This window comes from Petaurus breviceps, unplaced genomic scaffold (genome assembly GCF_028583685.1).
Source record: "Petaurus breviceps papuanus isolate PSGF00001 unplaced genomic scaffold, PetGlider_PUasm1.0 174, whole genome shotgun sequence".
Taxonomy (NCBI): Eukaryota; Metazoa; Chordata; class Mammalia; order Diprotodontia; family Petauridae; genus Petaurus; species Petaurus breviceps.
In genome coordinates this window covers 4,195,992-4,211,317 of record NW_027185761.1, presented here as the reverse complement: position 1 = coordinate 4,211,317, position 15,326 = coordinate 4,195,992, and the positions used below count along the sequence as shown (strand labels likewise).

At 36.1% G+C, this 15,326-nt stretch overlaps 1 long non-coding RNA gene across 1 annotated transcript in view; it reads right to left on the bottom strand.

Moving 5' to 3' along the window:
* The window catches only part of LOC138158372 (uncharacterized), a 224,602-nt gene extending 210,485 nt beyond the window's left edge, over window positions 1-14,117 (bottom strand). Inside the window, exons 1-2 of the long non-coding RNA XR_011167619.1 lie at window positions 13,972-14,117; window positions 12,765-12,832 (exon numbers count right to left, since the gene is read on the bottom strand). This is a non-coding gene — a long non-coding RNA (uncharacterized lncRNA). The remainder of the gene's footprint in view (window positions 1-12,764; window positions 12,833-13,971) is intronic.
* Between the last annotated feature and the right edge of the window lie 1,209 nt (window positions 14,118-15,326).

The following is a 15,326-nucleotide window of genomic DNA, read 5'->3' as shown; positions in this document are numbered from 1 at the left end:
TATACCAATGTATCTGTTGACCTGCTTTGGTTAATTTCTATTCTATCAAATTAAAACCAGGGAAAACATTTTGAGGCCAGTGGAAATACATGTGGTTTTTTCTCTGTCTAATCTGATCGCAATTATTCCATGTTTTTAGAATTTAAACAATTAGCTTTGACAACTTCTCCAAATGTCATGTCTGGCAAAGTTTCAGAAAATTAAGATAAATAAGCCATCATTGGAGGATGCTGTGGGTACCAGTTAAGCTTCATGTTCTTATTAGTAAGGATCCTAGAGACCCCTTGATATCAATCATTTTTTAGCTCTATCCTTCACATAGGCAAAATCAGGGTATGTGTATGTTCAGTAAATAAAATGTTTAGCTGGTGACCTCGACTACTTTGTTACAGTCTCCCTTACAGTGGTTAACCAGTTTCTTCTACACAAAAGATAATTACTTTTATATATATATATTTAATCAGATTTCATTAAAAATAGTAAAACATGTACACAGACATGTTTATCTCAAAAGTACCAAATCTCTCCATATATATCCCACTAAGGTAGAAACTTATTCATACTGGCTTCTGTTGCTTAGATGAAATAAACAGAAATTTCAGGTGTTTAAACAACCTCTGATTCCTCTACTGGTGCAGGGATTGGATGGATGGACAACTCTCGCAGTCTGCACTGCAGAGCAGTGGAATTGTCCTTCATTGCTCTAACAGTATCAGCACCTTCCTCTATTAGACCCTTTTGGGTGTTTAATACAATTTTATTTACTTGGCATCTTTACAGAATATAGAATACTTTCAAAATATAGTCCATAAAGATGCTAAAAGATAAAGTAAGCAAGGTGATCAAGCATAAAAAATACAGAAATCCTGACTCTGATACATGGTGAGACTTGTACTGGATGCAGAAATCTTTAAGTTATGGGAGGCAATCTGCTCTGTATTTTGTTTTTATCCTTTCTGCTACATTAAATGAAGATGATTAAGTTTATTAAAATACATAAAGTTATCAGCAATTGATTTGCTGCTGCTCTGCATTCAAATTGTAGCAAACAGTGGTCTTTAAGAGTAAAGCTGGAAACTCCTATGTCTCTAGCTAGTCACCATCATACTAAAAAAAAATGAAGACTTGAACAGTGATAGCAATCAATTATTCCTTTCTCTCTTTAGATCTTTTCAGAAAAATTTAAATTAAGACTAATTGTCCTTTTACATACTAATTGTCCTGTCACTTGGGATGTTATGTCTTTACACTAGAAAGCCAGCAGAGCTACTGAGTACCATTGGGAAGTCTAGAAAGCCTAAATTATTTTCAAGGGGTGGGGTTGGAGAAAGGAGAGAAAGAAAAAGAGAGGGAAATAAAAGGGAAAGATGAGGAACAATGATGATACAGACAGACAAACAAAGAAGGGGAAAAGTGTCTATAAAGGGCACTGTCTACACATTGCTTCAGGGTCACATACTTTCCTCTGTAACCAACAATGTAATAAACTCAAGATTATAGAGTGCTTATCATTTTAGAAGGATTTCAATGCCCAATGAATATACTCAATAACAGTTTTTTAATTAGGGCTGGTCTAGAATCAACATTGCCATTGGCAACTCTTTGATATCCTTCTGTCCCACATTCCTTGACACCCACAAGGGGTATACCCCTCACCTGACATTTCATATTTCCCATCAGACCTCCTTCTCTCCCAATGCCCCAGCTTATTCCAAGTCTCCCCTTCCCATATCAAATATTTGGTAAAGGGGCCCTTTAGAAAGTGAGGCTTCCAGAAAAGCAGCATGTGAACCAGACATAATCAAGAAGGTCTGAATTCAAGTTCCTCCTCTGACACTTAAGTTGTTTGACTATGGGCCAGCCACTTAACTAACTCAAGCTCCCAAAGAATATAGGCACCAATGGGCTTTGGTAAAGGAAGTTTCCTCAGTAGGAGCTATCTAAATCAATGAAATTATAGGACTGGTTTTAAAATAAAAACTTTTAAGTTCATTTGAATTCTTTCCTAAGAAAGTAACTAAAAATCTATACCCTTTAAGCCAGAGATAGTATTCCTAAGTATATACTACAAGGAAATAAAAGAAATGTGCCTTATAAACAAAAGTATATGGAGTAGTAATTTTTGTGGCAGTAAATAGCTCAGAACAAAATAGATTCCCATTAACTGGGGAGTGGCTAAATAAATTGCAGTATGTGAATGCAGTAGAATATTTATATCATACTTCTCTGATAAAATTATTAAATTTTCAACTAACTTTTTAGTTGAGTCTTTGATATATCATCTGAAAAAAAAGTTTTATTACCTCATTCTCTATTCTGATTCCTACTATTTTTTTCTCCTCGTTGCTTATTGCTAGGATTTCCAATACAAAATTGAACAATATTGGTGATGAATAATTTCAATTACATTAAATTTAAAAGGTTCTGTACAAATAAAACAAATGTAGAAACAGTACTGTGCCATAATAAATTATGCATATGAAGAATACATAGAAGTATGAAAAGACTTTTATGATTTCATACATTTTATGGATTTATGGAAAGAGTTGTGTGATTTGGCCAGATGAGACTCAGGGTAGCCATTGAACTACCAGTTTTGAAAACCCAGATGCTGGTGATTCTTTCTCTGGTTATGTATGTATGTAATGATCAGACAGCTAGAAGTCCTGTCGGTTTGTTGATAGTGTTATTTTCTCTGTTTGCATTTTTTGTCTGCTTGTAATTTCTATTTGTGTTCTTTGAAGTTCAGGGCGTCGATTTTTTCCTCTGAAGTAAGTGAATTATATACATATTTATACATATGTATGTATGTATGTATATGTGTATGTATGTGTATATATGTGTATGTGTGTATGTGTATATACATATGTTTAATTAAAGTAAGATTAACCCTTTTTGAGTTGCTTTCCTTTAGAAAAGTAGATCAAAGAACCTGTGCTAGCAGCCATCCTGGGTAGGCTAGAGGGCTTGCTGTTACACAAACGTGCCATCTGGAAAATCCATGTAAATAAGAAAGGTCCTCCATTTGTACCAGAGAAGTCTGAATTTTCCCTTTATTTTTATAGGGTGTTTATAGTACCTTCTTCTAAAATTTGGGTTATGTATCTTGTCATAGGCCCTATGTTTTCTACTGGCCTTCATATGTTGCCTGTGGCTTCCACAAAACTCCCCCCAATTTCCCGTTTAATTTCTTATGCCAATCTGCAATATACAGAAACCTCAACAGGGAAAATTGCAATGTGGAAGGGACAACTGTACACAGAACCCTCTTCAAAATATACACTTTTCAGGATTATCTAAAAATATTACTATCTCCATGGAAGTGTCATGGTAATATTGGATACAATGTCAATATTTTCAGTAGTCTTCAATAATCTTTGAGAACTAGGGACTAGAATAAAAGCACTGGTTTGTTGTTTGTTTTTTCATTTCTTACATAGCCAAGCCTCAATGGTATGTGTGCAGATTTTTATGGTTGGTGTTTTTTTTTTTGGTTTTTGTTGTTGTTTTGTTTGTTTGTTTTGTTTTTAAGTAGAACAACCATTCTCTGTCTCCTATGAAGTCCTTACCCTACTAGGTTTTGACTTAGGATGCAAGGGTGGCATTCTGCCTTTTCCTCTGTCTGTCTTCTGTGGCTGAAGGGTTTACTCAAGAGACTTGGCCCTTTGCTTCCCAAGCTTATGTATAAAAGGCAAATATCCAGGGACCACGGCAATGTGTTTCTAGGCAAATTACAAAGAGATGTTGTTGACATTTCTGGACTTTCTAAACATTTCACATTTCAAAATCTCTCTATACTAGGGATGAATGATCAGAGAACAAGAATTCCCACAATGTTTTAAGGCTCATAGGAGTGGATTTTGTTAGAATTGTGCTCTATGCTTTTTAATCTCTCATTAAAAGGGGGGAAAATCTTGTTACAAAGAGTCAGAGAGGAACACAATTTAGTAATATAATAATTAGATGTGGTTGACCAAATAATATGAATTTATGGATAAGATGGGAACACAGACTCACAGAGTTATCCAATTTGGGGGGCAGAGGGAGATGGTTATACTGAATATATTTGAAATAAATGTCTGTGATAGTAATGGAATGTGGAGATTCCCCTGTATTGGGCTTGGTTTTCAGATTGTGTTAAAACCCAGAGCTTATTAATCCCACCTGTGGGATGGACTTGTTGATGTGAAAAGAAAGTCCTGAACTGGGAGGAGCTGGTGACGTAAATTTGGAGAGACAAGAGAGAGGCGGAAGATCTTTTTGGAAGCAGCACCTCGTGGAGAGAGAGAGAGACTAAGAATTGCTGGTGGCCGCTTTGAATTGCCCTGGACTTTTGAGACCTGCCCCCTGAGCTGCCAAGGACTGAGGAGACATGGCTGTTTTGCTGGTACTTTGTCTGTCTGTTTTGATGTTGTTTTGCCAGATTTGTCCACTGGTGAAAGACAGTCCTTTTGTTGAAGAAGTCCTGGAACCTGGCTGTTCACTAAGAAGCCCTGAGACTGTCCTGCAGACAGAGAGTGAATACTGTCCACTGGTGAAGGACAGTGCTGTTGTTGCAGGGGTCTGGAGACTGTCCTGCAGACAGAGTGAATACTGTCCACTGGTGAAGGACAGTGCTGTTGTTGCAGGGGTCTGGGAGCCTTTCTGTTGGTTCAGAAGCCCTAAAGAAGGATTTTCTTGTTGTATGTTTACAGAAATCCTGGGAGAGGGCTTTGCTAATGTGTTCAGGGGTTCTAGGACTGTTCTACAATCAGACAAAGTACCAGCAAAACAGCCATGTCTCCTCAGTCCTTGGCAGCTCAGGGGGCAGGTCTCAAAAGTCCAGGGCAATTCAAAACGGCCACCAGCAATTCTCTTAGTCTCTCTCTCTCCACGAGGTGCTGCTTCCAAAAAAATCTTCTGCCTCTCTCTTGTCTCTCCCAATCTACGTCACCAGCTCCTCCCAGTTCAGGACTTTCTTTTCACATCAACAAGTCCATCCCACAGGTGAGATTAACAAACTCTGGGTTTTAACACAATCAATTTGAAAACCAAGCCAATACAGGGGAATCTTTAATTGCCATTACTATCACATTGTCCCCTCATTTAGGTCTTAGAAACTTTTTTTAAATTATTATTATTATTCAGAGATTATCAGTGTATTGATTTTTTAGTGAATAGATTTGGCCTATGGTAGTATTTCAGATAAACCACAACTCCTTTCCGAGGAGCACCCTTTCCATTAGGAGATAGTTGAGTGGCTAAAATTGTATTGATTGTAAAACTTTTATGGATCCTTTTACCTTGAAGTGATAGGAAAAAGAAATAAAGAGTCTTTCTGTGCAAGATCGCTACATCTATTCCTTCCATTCTTTTCCCACAGCTGCTCCCCATTATCTTGTACCTACTTACTTTACACTTTGACTATTTCAATCAACTCTGTCCCTTTTTACCAAAAAACATAAATTTGTATCTATCAAATCCCTGATCTAAATATCTCATATTTCCCATTATAATAGGAACAATAATTTAGAATGAGAAACTTCTAAACACTTTAGTCTGGCATTCAAGTCCCTCCATGACCTGACTTTCACCTAACTACATCTCCAAGAAGGAGCAAAGGGAATACATGCCATTTAGTTTCTTTATCTATAAAATGATAGGGTTGAATTAGATGGTGTCTAACGTACCTTACAGCTCCAGATCTGTGGTTCTATTTGTTCCTATATTCTCTAATCTAATTTTTTTTTTGCCTTTTTTTGGGCAATTAGGGTTAAGTAACTTGCCCAAGGTTACACGGCTAGTTTTTTTGTGTGGGTGTTAAGTGTCTGAGGCCGGAACTGAACTTGGGTCCTCCGACTCCAGGGCCAGCACTTTACTCACTGTGCCACCTAGCCGCCCCTAATCTAATTTTTTTTAATCATACCCAGGTTACCAGAGTTTTGACTGACTTTCTTCTCAGTATGGTGGTCTTGTCAGATAATAGAATATTGCTTAAAAGCAGAATTTTTCCAATTTGGTAGGATTCAAAACTTGAGCCTTTCTGGAACATCCTCAAAATCTCATAGCCATTTATATTTTACAATGAAGTATTATGAGAGGACATTAGGAGAAAGTGAATACTTCAATGTAGCTGTGGTCCTGTCATTGTGAGTACTCCTTTAATGATGCAGATAGCAACCTACTCATGCAGTCTCATTCTTAACTGACCCAATCCTTTATAGTTAATCCCTTCTCTGAGCTCCTATAGTGCTATATCCATCCATTTGATGCAGAGAATATACTAATATTTACAAATGCATATACATATAAACATATATGTCAAAGTATGCATTATATATGTGTATATATGTATACCTATATGAATGTTGATACTTTTAAGTACCTCTGATTTCAGAGATATTCTTTCCTTCTGCCCTACAATGACTAAAAAATCCATTATCTCAAAGTTAACCATCAAATCACAATTCTCTCTGTACTTAACTTGGATGATAGACAACAATTATCATTCTCCCATTCAAATCATTCAAACCATTTCTAGGTTTCTAGGTTCTGGGAAAGTTTGTACTTTTCTGGTTTATATTTTTAAATGTTTTCATAATATTAACATAATATTATTATACTATTAATATACTGGTGTTAATTCTGCTCATTTTACTCTGCATCAGCTCATATAAATCTTTCCATGTCTCTTTGAAATCATGTTTTTTCTGTTTCCTATAATAAAATGATGTTATATTACATTCACATAATCCAGTCTGGGAGGAAGGAATTGAATAAACCATACATGAACCCACAAGGGAAAAGCAAGAACCCACGAAACAGTGGATCCACACGTGAATCCTAACAAACATTAAAACCATTCTAACAAAACAATTCTAACAAATATTTAAAGCTTTAATTCAAGTTTTATGTGAACTGTTTGCAAAAATAAAAAGAAGGGATTCTACCAAATTTCTTTTCTGATACAAATGTGACCTTAATACATAAACCAGAGAGAATCAAAATAGAAAACAAAAACTATAGCTCAATATTTGTAATGAGGAGAAAAGATGTGGTGGATAGAATGCTAAACCTGGAGTCAGGAAGATCAGAGTTCAAATCCAGTCTTAGAGATTCCTATCTGTATGACCCTGTTTACCTTCACTTATATGACTTAACCTGTATGACTTAATCTGTTTGCCTCAGTTTCCTCATCTGTAAAATGGGAAGAATAATTACACCTTTCTCCCAGGTCGTTGTAAGGATCAAGTAAAATAATAATTATAAATCTCTTAGCAAACTTGCTGGCACATATTAGGTGTTTCATTAGCTATCATCATCAAAGAAGCTAATATCACTTATCACAAATATTATATACTATGATTTGACTGGGTTTAAACCATAAATACAGGGTTAGTTAATATTAGAAAAATCACAAACTTGATTATACTAATAAAAACAATAAAAATATGACTGCATTAAAAGAGACAAACACTTTTTTATAAAATAAATCATTTCTGCTATCAAAAAAACAGAAAATATCAGAATGGACCTTTCCTTAATATGAAAAATAATGTATATTTAAAACAAAGAACTAGCATTATATGTAATAGGAATAAACTAGAATAAAATCAGGAGGGAAACAAGGATGTCCACTATCAGTATTTCTATTTGACCTAATATTAGAAATCTAGGCTATAGCAATAAAATAAGAAAAAAGGAAATTAAGGGAATAATCATAGGTTAAAAATAAGAAACAAAATGGTTCTTTTGCAGATGATAATGATGGTGTACTTTAAAAAAAATCTCTAGGGAAATCAACTAAAACATTCATTGAAACAATACTTTCCTCAAAGTTTCAGGATGCCAAGTAAATGCTGGTTTATCCTTTGAGAACTTAGGATAAGAATTAGAGTGAAATTTCAGTGAAAGATTCAGCTTTATAATTTTAGGTTTTTATACACATATCCTGTCATGTCAACTAGGGTAAAAAGTCTGCCAGGATAGAGACAGTGTTTTTTTTTATAGTCCTAGTAGCTAACACAGTACCTTACACATAGTAGGTTCTTAATAAAATTACATTACTGATGATAGTAGTGGTGATGATGGTAATCACAGTGATATAAAGCTGGCTATAATAGACCACAGGGGCTATGAAGTAGAGCTTTGAGACAGTGTACTCAAGCAAAGAGCCTGTTTAGTTGTTAGTCAATCTGTTAATATGCACTTTGAGTTTATTTTAGTATGGTTCTAGCAGGATTCCATGCATTTTAAGAAGGTTACTTTGGTAGCTGAGTAGAGGATAGACTGAAATGGGAAGATGCTTGAAACAGTAAGAGCAATTAGAAGACTATTACAATACAGTTATCCCTTCTACATCATGGGAATTATAGGCATGGTGCCCCCATGATCTCGAAAATCCATGTAAAGTTTTTTGTCCCTCACTTTATAACAGAGAAGTCTGAATTATTTCATTTTTCTTTTGTAGGGTGTTTACAATACCTTATTGTAAAATTTGGTTTGATATTATAAAATAATATACGTATATATTTATATATGTGTATATGGGTGTATATGTGCACATATATATATATATATATATATAATGCATTTCTGAGTTTCTAAACATTTTCTATGTCATCTGCTGGCATTCATTTGTCAGCTGTGGCCTCCACAAAACTCCCCCAAAATTCCCATTTAATTTGAAAACTATAAAAGAAGTATAAGTTGTGGTCCTTATCCTCAAAATGTACATTACCATAGTTTCTCCATCTGTAAAATGGGAAAGTAAAATCTGTCCCTCCTTTCTTATGTTGTAAAGATCAGCTGAAATATTTTTCAACATTTCGTCTAAAGCATTTGTAATCATTAAGTCTTATGTGAAGATAAGTTATTATCATCATCATTAGTTGTTGCTGGATGATGGAGTCTCAAATTACCTATCAACTGATAAAGCATTTGCTCAATAAATTCAAGTTGATTGCTGATCTACCTACAAGGGATAATTTCATTTGGGGACTTCTTTTGGAAATTTAACTTTTCACTGAACACTTTTGACTAAAGGAAAAAATATCAGAATTGGAAGACTATAGCCCCTATCTGATCCTTAAATGAATGTCATTTGCAATTATCTTAATTTTCTTTCCATCATTATTTTATGGCAAGATCATGTATGAACCGCGGGCTTAATAAGAAGGCAGAATTGAGTGAGTGAATCAGCTTTATCACTGCCAGTACATATGGTTCTAAGAGTTATGATAACTCTAAAATTAGCAGTGTCTGTCATTTACATTAAGTGGCTTGTCACTCTTAATGGCTTTCTCTAGCTCCATCGTCTACACAATTTCTCAGGCAAAACCCTGATGATTCTCTCTCTTTTTTTAAGTGCCATTTCTACTATAGCAGATGAGAACAACGGCTGCAAAATCATCTCCTTCTTTCCAGGTACCACAGCTCCCCTCTGCCACCTTCTTTATCTCCTCTTCTTTCCCTCCATCTCTACCAGTTAGCAGCCACACACATCAGCATACTATTTTTCTTCCCATTTACTCAAAAGGGAAAATTTACCAACCATAACTTCTTAAACAGCTACTGTTAGCCAGGCACTGTGCTAATTACAGGGAAGAGAAAAGGGTCCTAGCACCAGGAATATCTATAAAGCACTACTCTTTACATGCATTATTTCCTTTGATCCTCACTATAACCCTATATAACCATTCAACAAAAAAGCAAGAATTGTCATCCCCATTTTATAGATAAGGAAATTGCGGCCATCGGTGTTTAAGTGACTTTCTTTAAGGTCACACGGTAACTAAGTGGGCAAGCTAGTGTTTAAACTATACTGCCTTAAATTATTTTGCAAGTCACTTAATATTTCTAAATTCCAGGTTTCTTTGGTGTAAACTAAGGGGACTGGAGGTCAATAGTGGCTAAAAGTCCATCCATCTCTAAATGCTAATGATTCCTAGGTGGCTTCTCCACATAAGAATGTAGAGTATGCCCACAGTCTGTTACAGAACACAACCAGGTCTCAATCGAACTGAAAACTGTCCTCCTGCAACTATGACCTGTGTTATTGTCCCTGGAGCATCATTGACTGAAGCACCTCAGTGGCCTTGTAGAGACTGGCAAAGGGGGAGAGGGGAAAGGTCTGGGTAAATATATGGTTCTTATGACCCACTGAAGTGGGAATGAAGTGGCTGTTCAGAAAATCACATCAATGACTCACAAATTTACAAAGGCAAGGCAAGAAGAAGGAATGGGAGGAGGGAAGAAGGGAGAGAGAAAAAGGAAGGAAACAAATATTTCTTAAGCACCTATTTATGGGTTAAACCCTGTGCTAAGTGCTGGATATATAAATATAGGAAAAAAGAAAGATATTTCCCACCCTCAAGGAGCTTACATTCTAATGGAGGGAGACACATAAAAAAGAGCTGAAATGGGTAGAAGTCTTGGGAAAAATGCATGCTGGCAAAGTCCAAAGAGTCCAAAGCACAGCCAAGAGGAAAATGAAAGCTTAGGTTCTTCCCTTAATATAGGGAATGTAAAATACTTGACATCAAGATATTTATTCCATTTCTTGCTTCCAGATCATTTCATAGAAGCCCCTAAGAATTAGTTCTTCGTCCTTTGGTTCCAGTTCAATTCAATTTAATAAACACATGCTAAACACCTACTAAGTTCCAAGAATTGTGCTAGGGTCTGGGTATACAAAACAAACAAAAATGGCGCTTGTCTTTGAGAAACATAGATTCTACTCAAGATAAGCAATAGATACATAGACACGCAGCTGTAAAACATATATATACAGGGTGAATAAAAAATAAGTCTGATGAGGAAAAGAAAAACTACAGACTGAAAGAATCAGGAGGGATTACTTGTAAGAGCAGAGCCTTAAATGGAACTAGTGACCCCCAAGAGGCAAAGTGAGGAAGTGCATTCCAGGCCTAAGGAATTCCAGGTCTACAGAGATGAGAAATTATGAAGTACAATGTTTTGTGTGGAGAACAGCAAGCAGGCCAGTTTGGCTGAAATATTGATGAAGAATAATACAAAAAGAGTCTGGAAAAGTATAGCAACATAAGATTTTGGTTGGTTTTAAATGTCAAACAGGAGGCACCACAGTACACAGAGCACTGGGCCTGGAGGCAGAAAGACCAGAGTTCAAATCCAGCCTCCAACACTTACTAACTATGTGACCCTCAGCAAGTCATTTAACCTCAGTTGATCTTAATCCACTGGAGAAGGAAATGGCATACTGTTCCTCTTTTTTTGGTCACATTTTTTTTTCTTTGCCAAGAAAACCCCATAAACAGTATGGTTCACAGGGTTATGAAAAGTCAGACATGACTGAATAACTGAACAATAGCATATGTCAAACAGAAAAGTTTATATGTAAACTTAGAGATAACAAATAGGGAACTACTGGAGATTTTTGAGCAGGGAGTGACAAGATCAGATCAGATCCATGATTTAGGAATATCAAAATGGGAGCTGTGTGGATAGGGAACTGGAAAGGGAAGAGATTAGAGGCAAGTAAACCAATTAGAAGTCTTTTGCAGTTATCCATAAAAAAGGCAATACAATATTAGTGATAGGGCATTTTGTTTTATTCCTTTAACTTTCCAACATTCCACTTTATATGTCCTTCAGAAATCATCTCCACAACTAAAACACTGTAGCATTAAAATATACTGAGTATAAAATGTAATATGTCTCTCAGTATGTGTTCCTAAAAACTTGCATATTGACAGTATTTTAGAGAATTGAATCATACTTCAAATACCATTCTCATGGGAAGTATTTGACCTCTTTTAAAACAACATTCTATATTGAAATACACCATTGTGATTTTTTTAAACTCTACATCCTTAAATAAATTTAAATTTTAAGAGAGATCAGTTCATGAATTTCTACTACCAGGCAAAACCAAGTGTGAGAATAGTGTTGGTTTTATGAAAATAATTGTTTTCCCTACAGAAATAATGGGAAAATCCCCAGTTATCCACTTGTACTATTCACATATCAAATAAGGAATATGCCATTTTAAAGAATATTTCATCTGCTATACTGCTAAATTCCAAAGAACAATTTCAAAGTTTTATTAATAATAATACTTGACATTTATACACACTTGAAGATTTGCAAATTTTTTTATATACATTATCTCATTTGATTCCCACCACAACACTACAAGGTACTGTACCACTAGTATTGTTAGACCCATTTAACAAATTAATAAACAAAGGTTCAGATGGATTCAGTGCTTTCATATGATTCCCATAGCTAGTAATTTTCAGAGGCAATAATTCTTTGGGGTATCTTCTAACTCCAAGTTCATCACATTTTCCAGAATTCTATATGCCAAGTGCTGCCCTTCCATTGTGCCCTCTGGAACTCCTGTTATGTTGTTAACAATTCACTTTTCATAATAGAACTCTTCCTCTCATAAATCTCCCATTTTATTTTAATCCAACCCAGTTATTTCACTAAGGTTCCAAGGATTACCTTCCTCTTCTAATATAGATCAATGACTTTTCTCTAACTTTCAATCTTAGAGTTGCTTGGGACACTGAGACATTATGACTTGTCCAGGGTCACCCATTCCAACTCCTTGTAATCATGGAAACTTCCATCCTTAAGAGAGATATTGCCCTATCCATCTCTAACAGACTTTGGTAGAGAAGCATATTTACTTAAAGACAGATTGCCCAATAGAAGGACAGCAGGACCTACAATCAAAAAGAACCAAATTCAAATTCAACCTCAGATGCTTGCTGTGTGACCGTGGGAGAGTCACTTACCTCTGTCTTCCTCAGTTATCTCCTCTACAAAATGGAGAAAATAATGGCACATTCCTCCTGGGATTGTTCTGAGGATAAAATTAAATAATATTTGTAAAATATTTCAAATCTTAACATAAAATGGGGGCTATTATTATTGCTCTCTGTTTTAGATGTTTAGTGATCTCTGCCTGAACCCCTTATTTGTCCTTGTATGTTGTATATCATAAAAATGCTAGTCTTAGATGGTATTAGTTGTTCATGCACCAATTGCTGAACTGTTTCTCAGATAAAGAACTCAATTTAATATAAAAACATATATATATATATAATTTTTTTTAAATTTTGAGCTGGACATCTTTAGGGAGGCTTCTACCTAGACTTACTTAACCCAGGATATTGAGAGTTTCTTTTACAGTGGCTCACTGCAGGAATGTTATTGGGTTCTCCGCTGACTGTTAGAAATAGAATAACCCCTGTAACACCATACACAAGCAGCTTTCCTGAAGAATGCTACTGTGAATGGCTTTTAAGGTTTTGATTATATAGTATAGTGAACACTCTATTTATTCCATAACAAATCAGAGCAAAACATTCACAGTAAATCAAGGTACAGCATTTACAATGTTACAACTTATCCCTGAAAATCACAATATAGTATTCACAAAAGTTTATCATTAAAATGGCCATGTAGTTTTCACCAAAGTAGTCACAATATTTAGAACAAAGAACAATCATCTCAAAGTGCAATAAGTCAAAGTCTTCCACTCATGGGGCACACTAAGTTAATTCAATCAGTCACTTATTCAGCAATCAATTACTAAGTATCATTCATCACTAAGTACAATCATTAGAAAATACACAAACCTCTCACCCCTAGGTCACTAGTAAACTACAGTTTCATCATAACTCAGTACCCAGGGAGAGGTCTTTTCATCTTGACTTGGGGCCGGTTCTCAGATTCCCTGGATCCCCTTCCATGGTCCCAGACTCTACCTGGATTCACCAGACTGTTACCTGGGTTCAATGGCAGACAACTCCCAGTTCCTTGTCTAGCTCTCTAGGTAGGTCCTGTTCCCCACTGAAGTTCAGAGGGTCCAGTCCATCTCAAATCCTTCACAATTTCTGCTCCTGGGAATTCAAGGCTCAACCAAGCCACAGACAAAGTCCCTGCATCCCGGTCATGCTTACTCAGTTTTCTGCAGCTCATTCAAAAAATCAGAATCACCTTATCCAGCCTGGAGGGAGGGGGCTCCTGGGCTCCTGAGCTCCTATTCAAAAGAAGCAACACCACCACACATTCTCAGGAAATTCTGGCTAAGTTCTCCATTCTCTCTTTGGTAGCTGCTCTGCCTCCCAATGCTTGTCCTAAGAAATTCTGACTGTGCCTCTCTGGGGCTTTTCTAATATAAACAGCATTAGCTACTTCCTGTTTCAGCCAACCCTTTCCTGTTATGTCAGGAACAGGGGTTCATACCTTCTGTTTCTTTCACAGAGGCTTGATCAGTTACTAAGTGCTAAGTACCTGCTTACCAGTACAAAGGGGTCAGATTACACCCCCTCACTTATGTTTCCTATCATTTTAACAACAATTTTTTGCTCCTATGCTGTGGTACTCTGCTATAGTATATCCCATAATCCCCAAACCTCTATTGCCCACAGCACCTTATCCAGTAGAAGAAATTGTTGTTCGTTCATTTCAGTCATGTCTGATTCTTTATGACCCCATTTGGGGTTTTCTTGGCAGAGATACAGGAGTGGTCTGCCATTTCCTCCTCCAGTTCATTTTACAGATGAAGAAACTTAGACATATAGGGTTAAGTGACTTGCCTAGTTTCATAGAGCTAGTAAGTGTCTGAGGCTGGATTTGAATTCAGGAAGATGACTCCAGCCCAGCTCTCCATCCTTCACATTGGTCTAAAAGGAATAGGTGTGTTCCTCAACCCTTGCTTTCATTTAAGAACCATTTAATTGAAACTCCAAGTTTACCAATTATTTCTTAACTACTCAATTCAATTTCCTTTTTCTTTTTCTTTTTTGTCTTTTTGGCCTTTCTTAGTCTTTTCATAACATTGTTCTTTCCTGGGTCTCCTCCTACCTCTCTGGTCATTCCTTCTCAGTGTGCTTAGATATTTAATTACCTATACCTCACCCTTCTTTTTGTGCATATGTTCCAGGCTCTGTGTGAAGAAGAATTCTCTAGTAAAATTCTTTTCCTGATCCAGATGGACTCTTATTTTTGTTTTTGTGTTCCCAAAACAGTGCTATGGTAAATAGTAGGACATTAATAAACACTTGTTGAACTGAATTTCACTTGTTTCTTACAGTGATATCTGATGAACTTCTAGTACTAAATTCCTGGCCCATGATGAATTATTCTCTTTCAACCCAGATTTCACTGAGACCAAACAGGGTAATTTAATTTCACTGTAACCTAACTTTTGACCAGAAATCTAGCCATTGTCTATTAATCAATACCTGGCTGAAACCCACAGAATGGAAGACAAGGAAATGAGTCCAGAGCAAAGCTATTCAGAGTCCCACATGTTTGTGATGCTAAGCAAATATTTTCTATTAATAAAT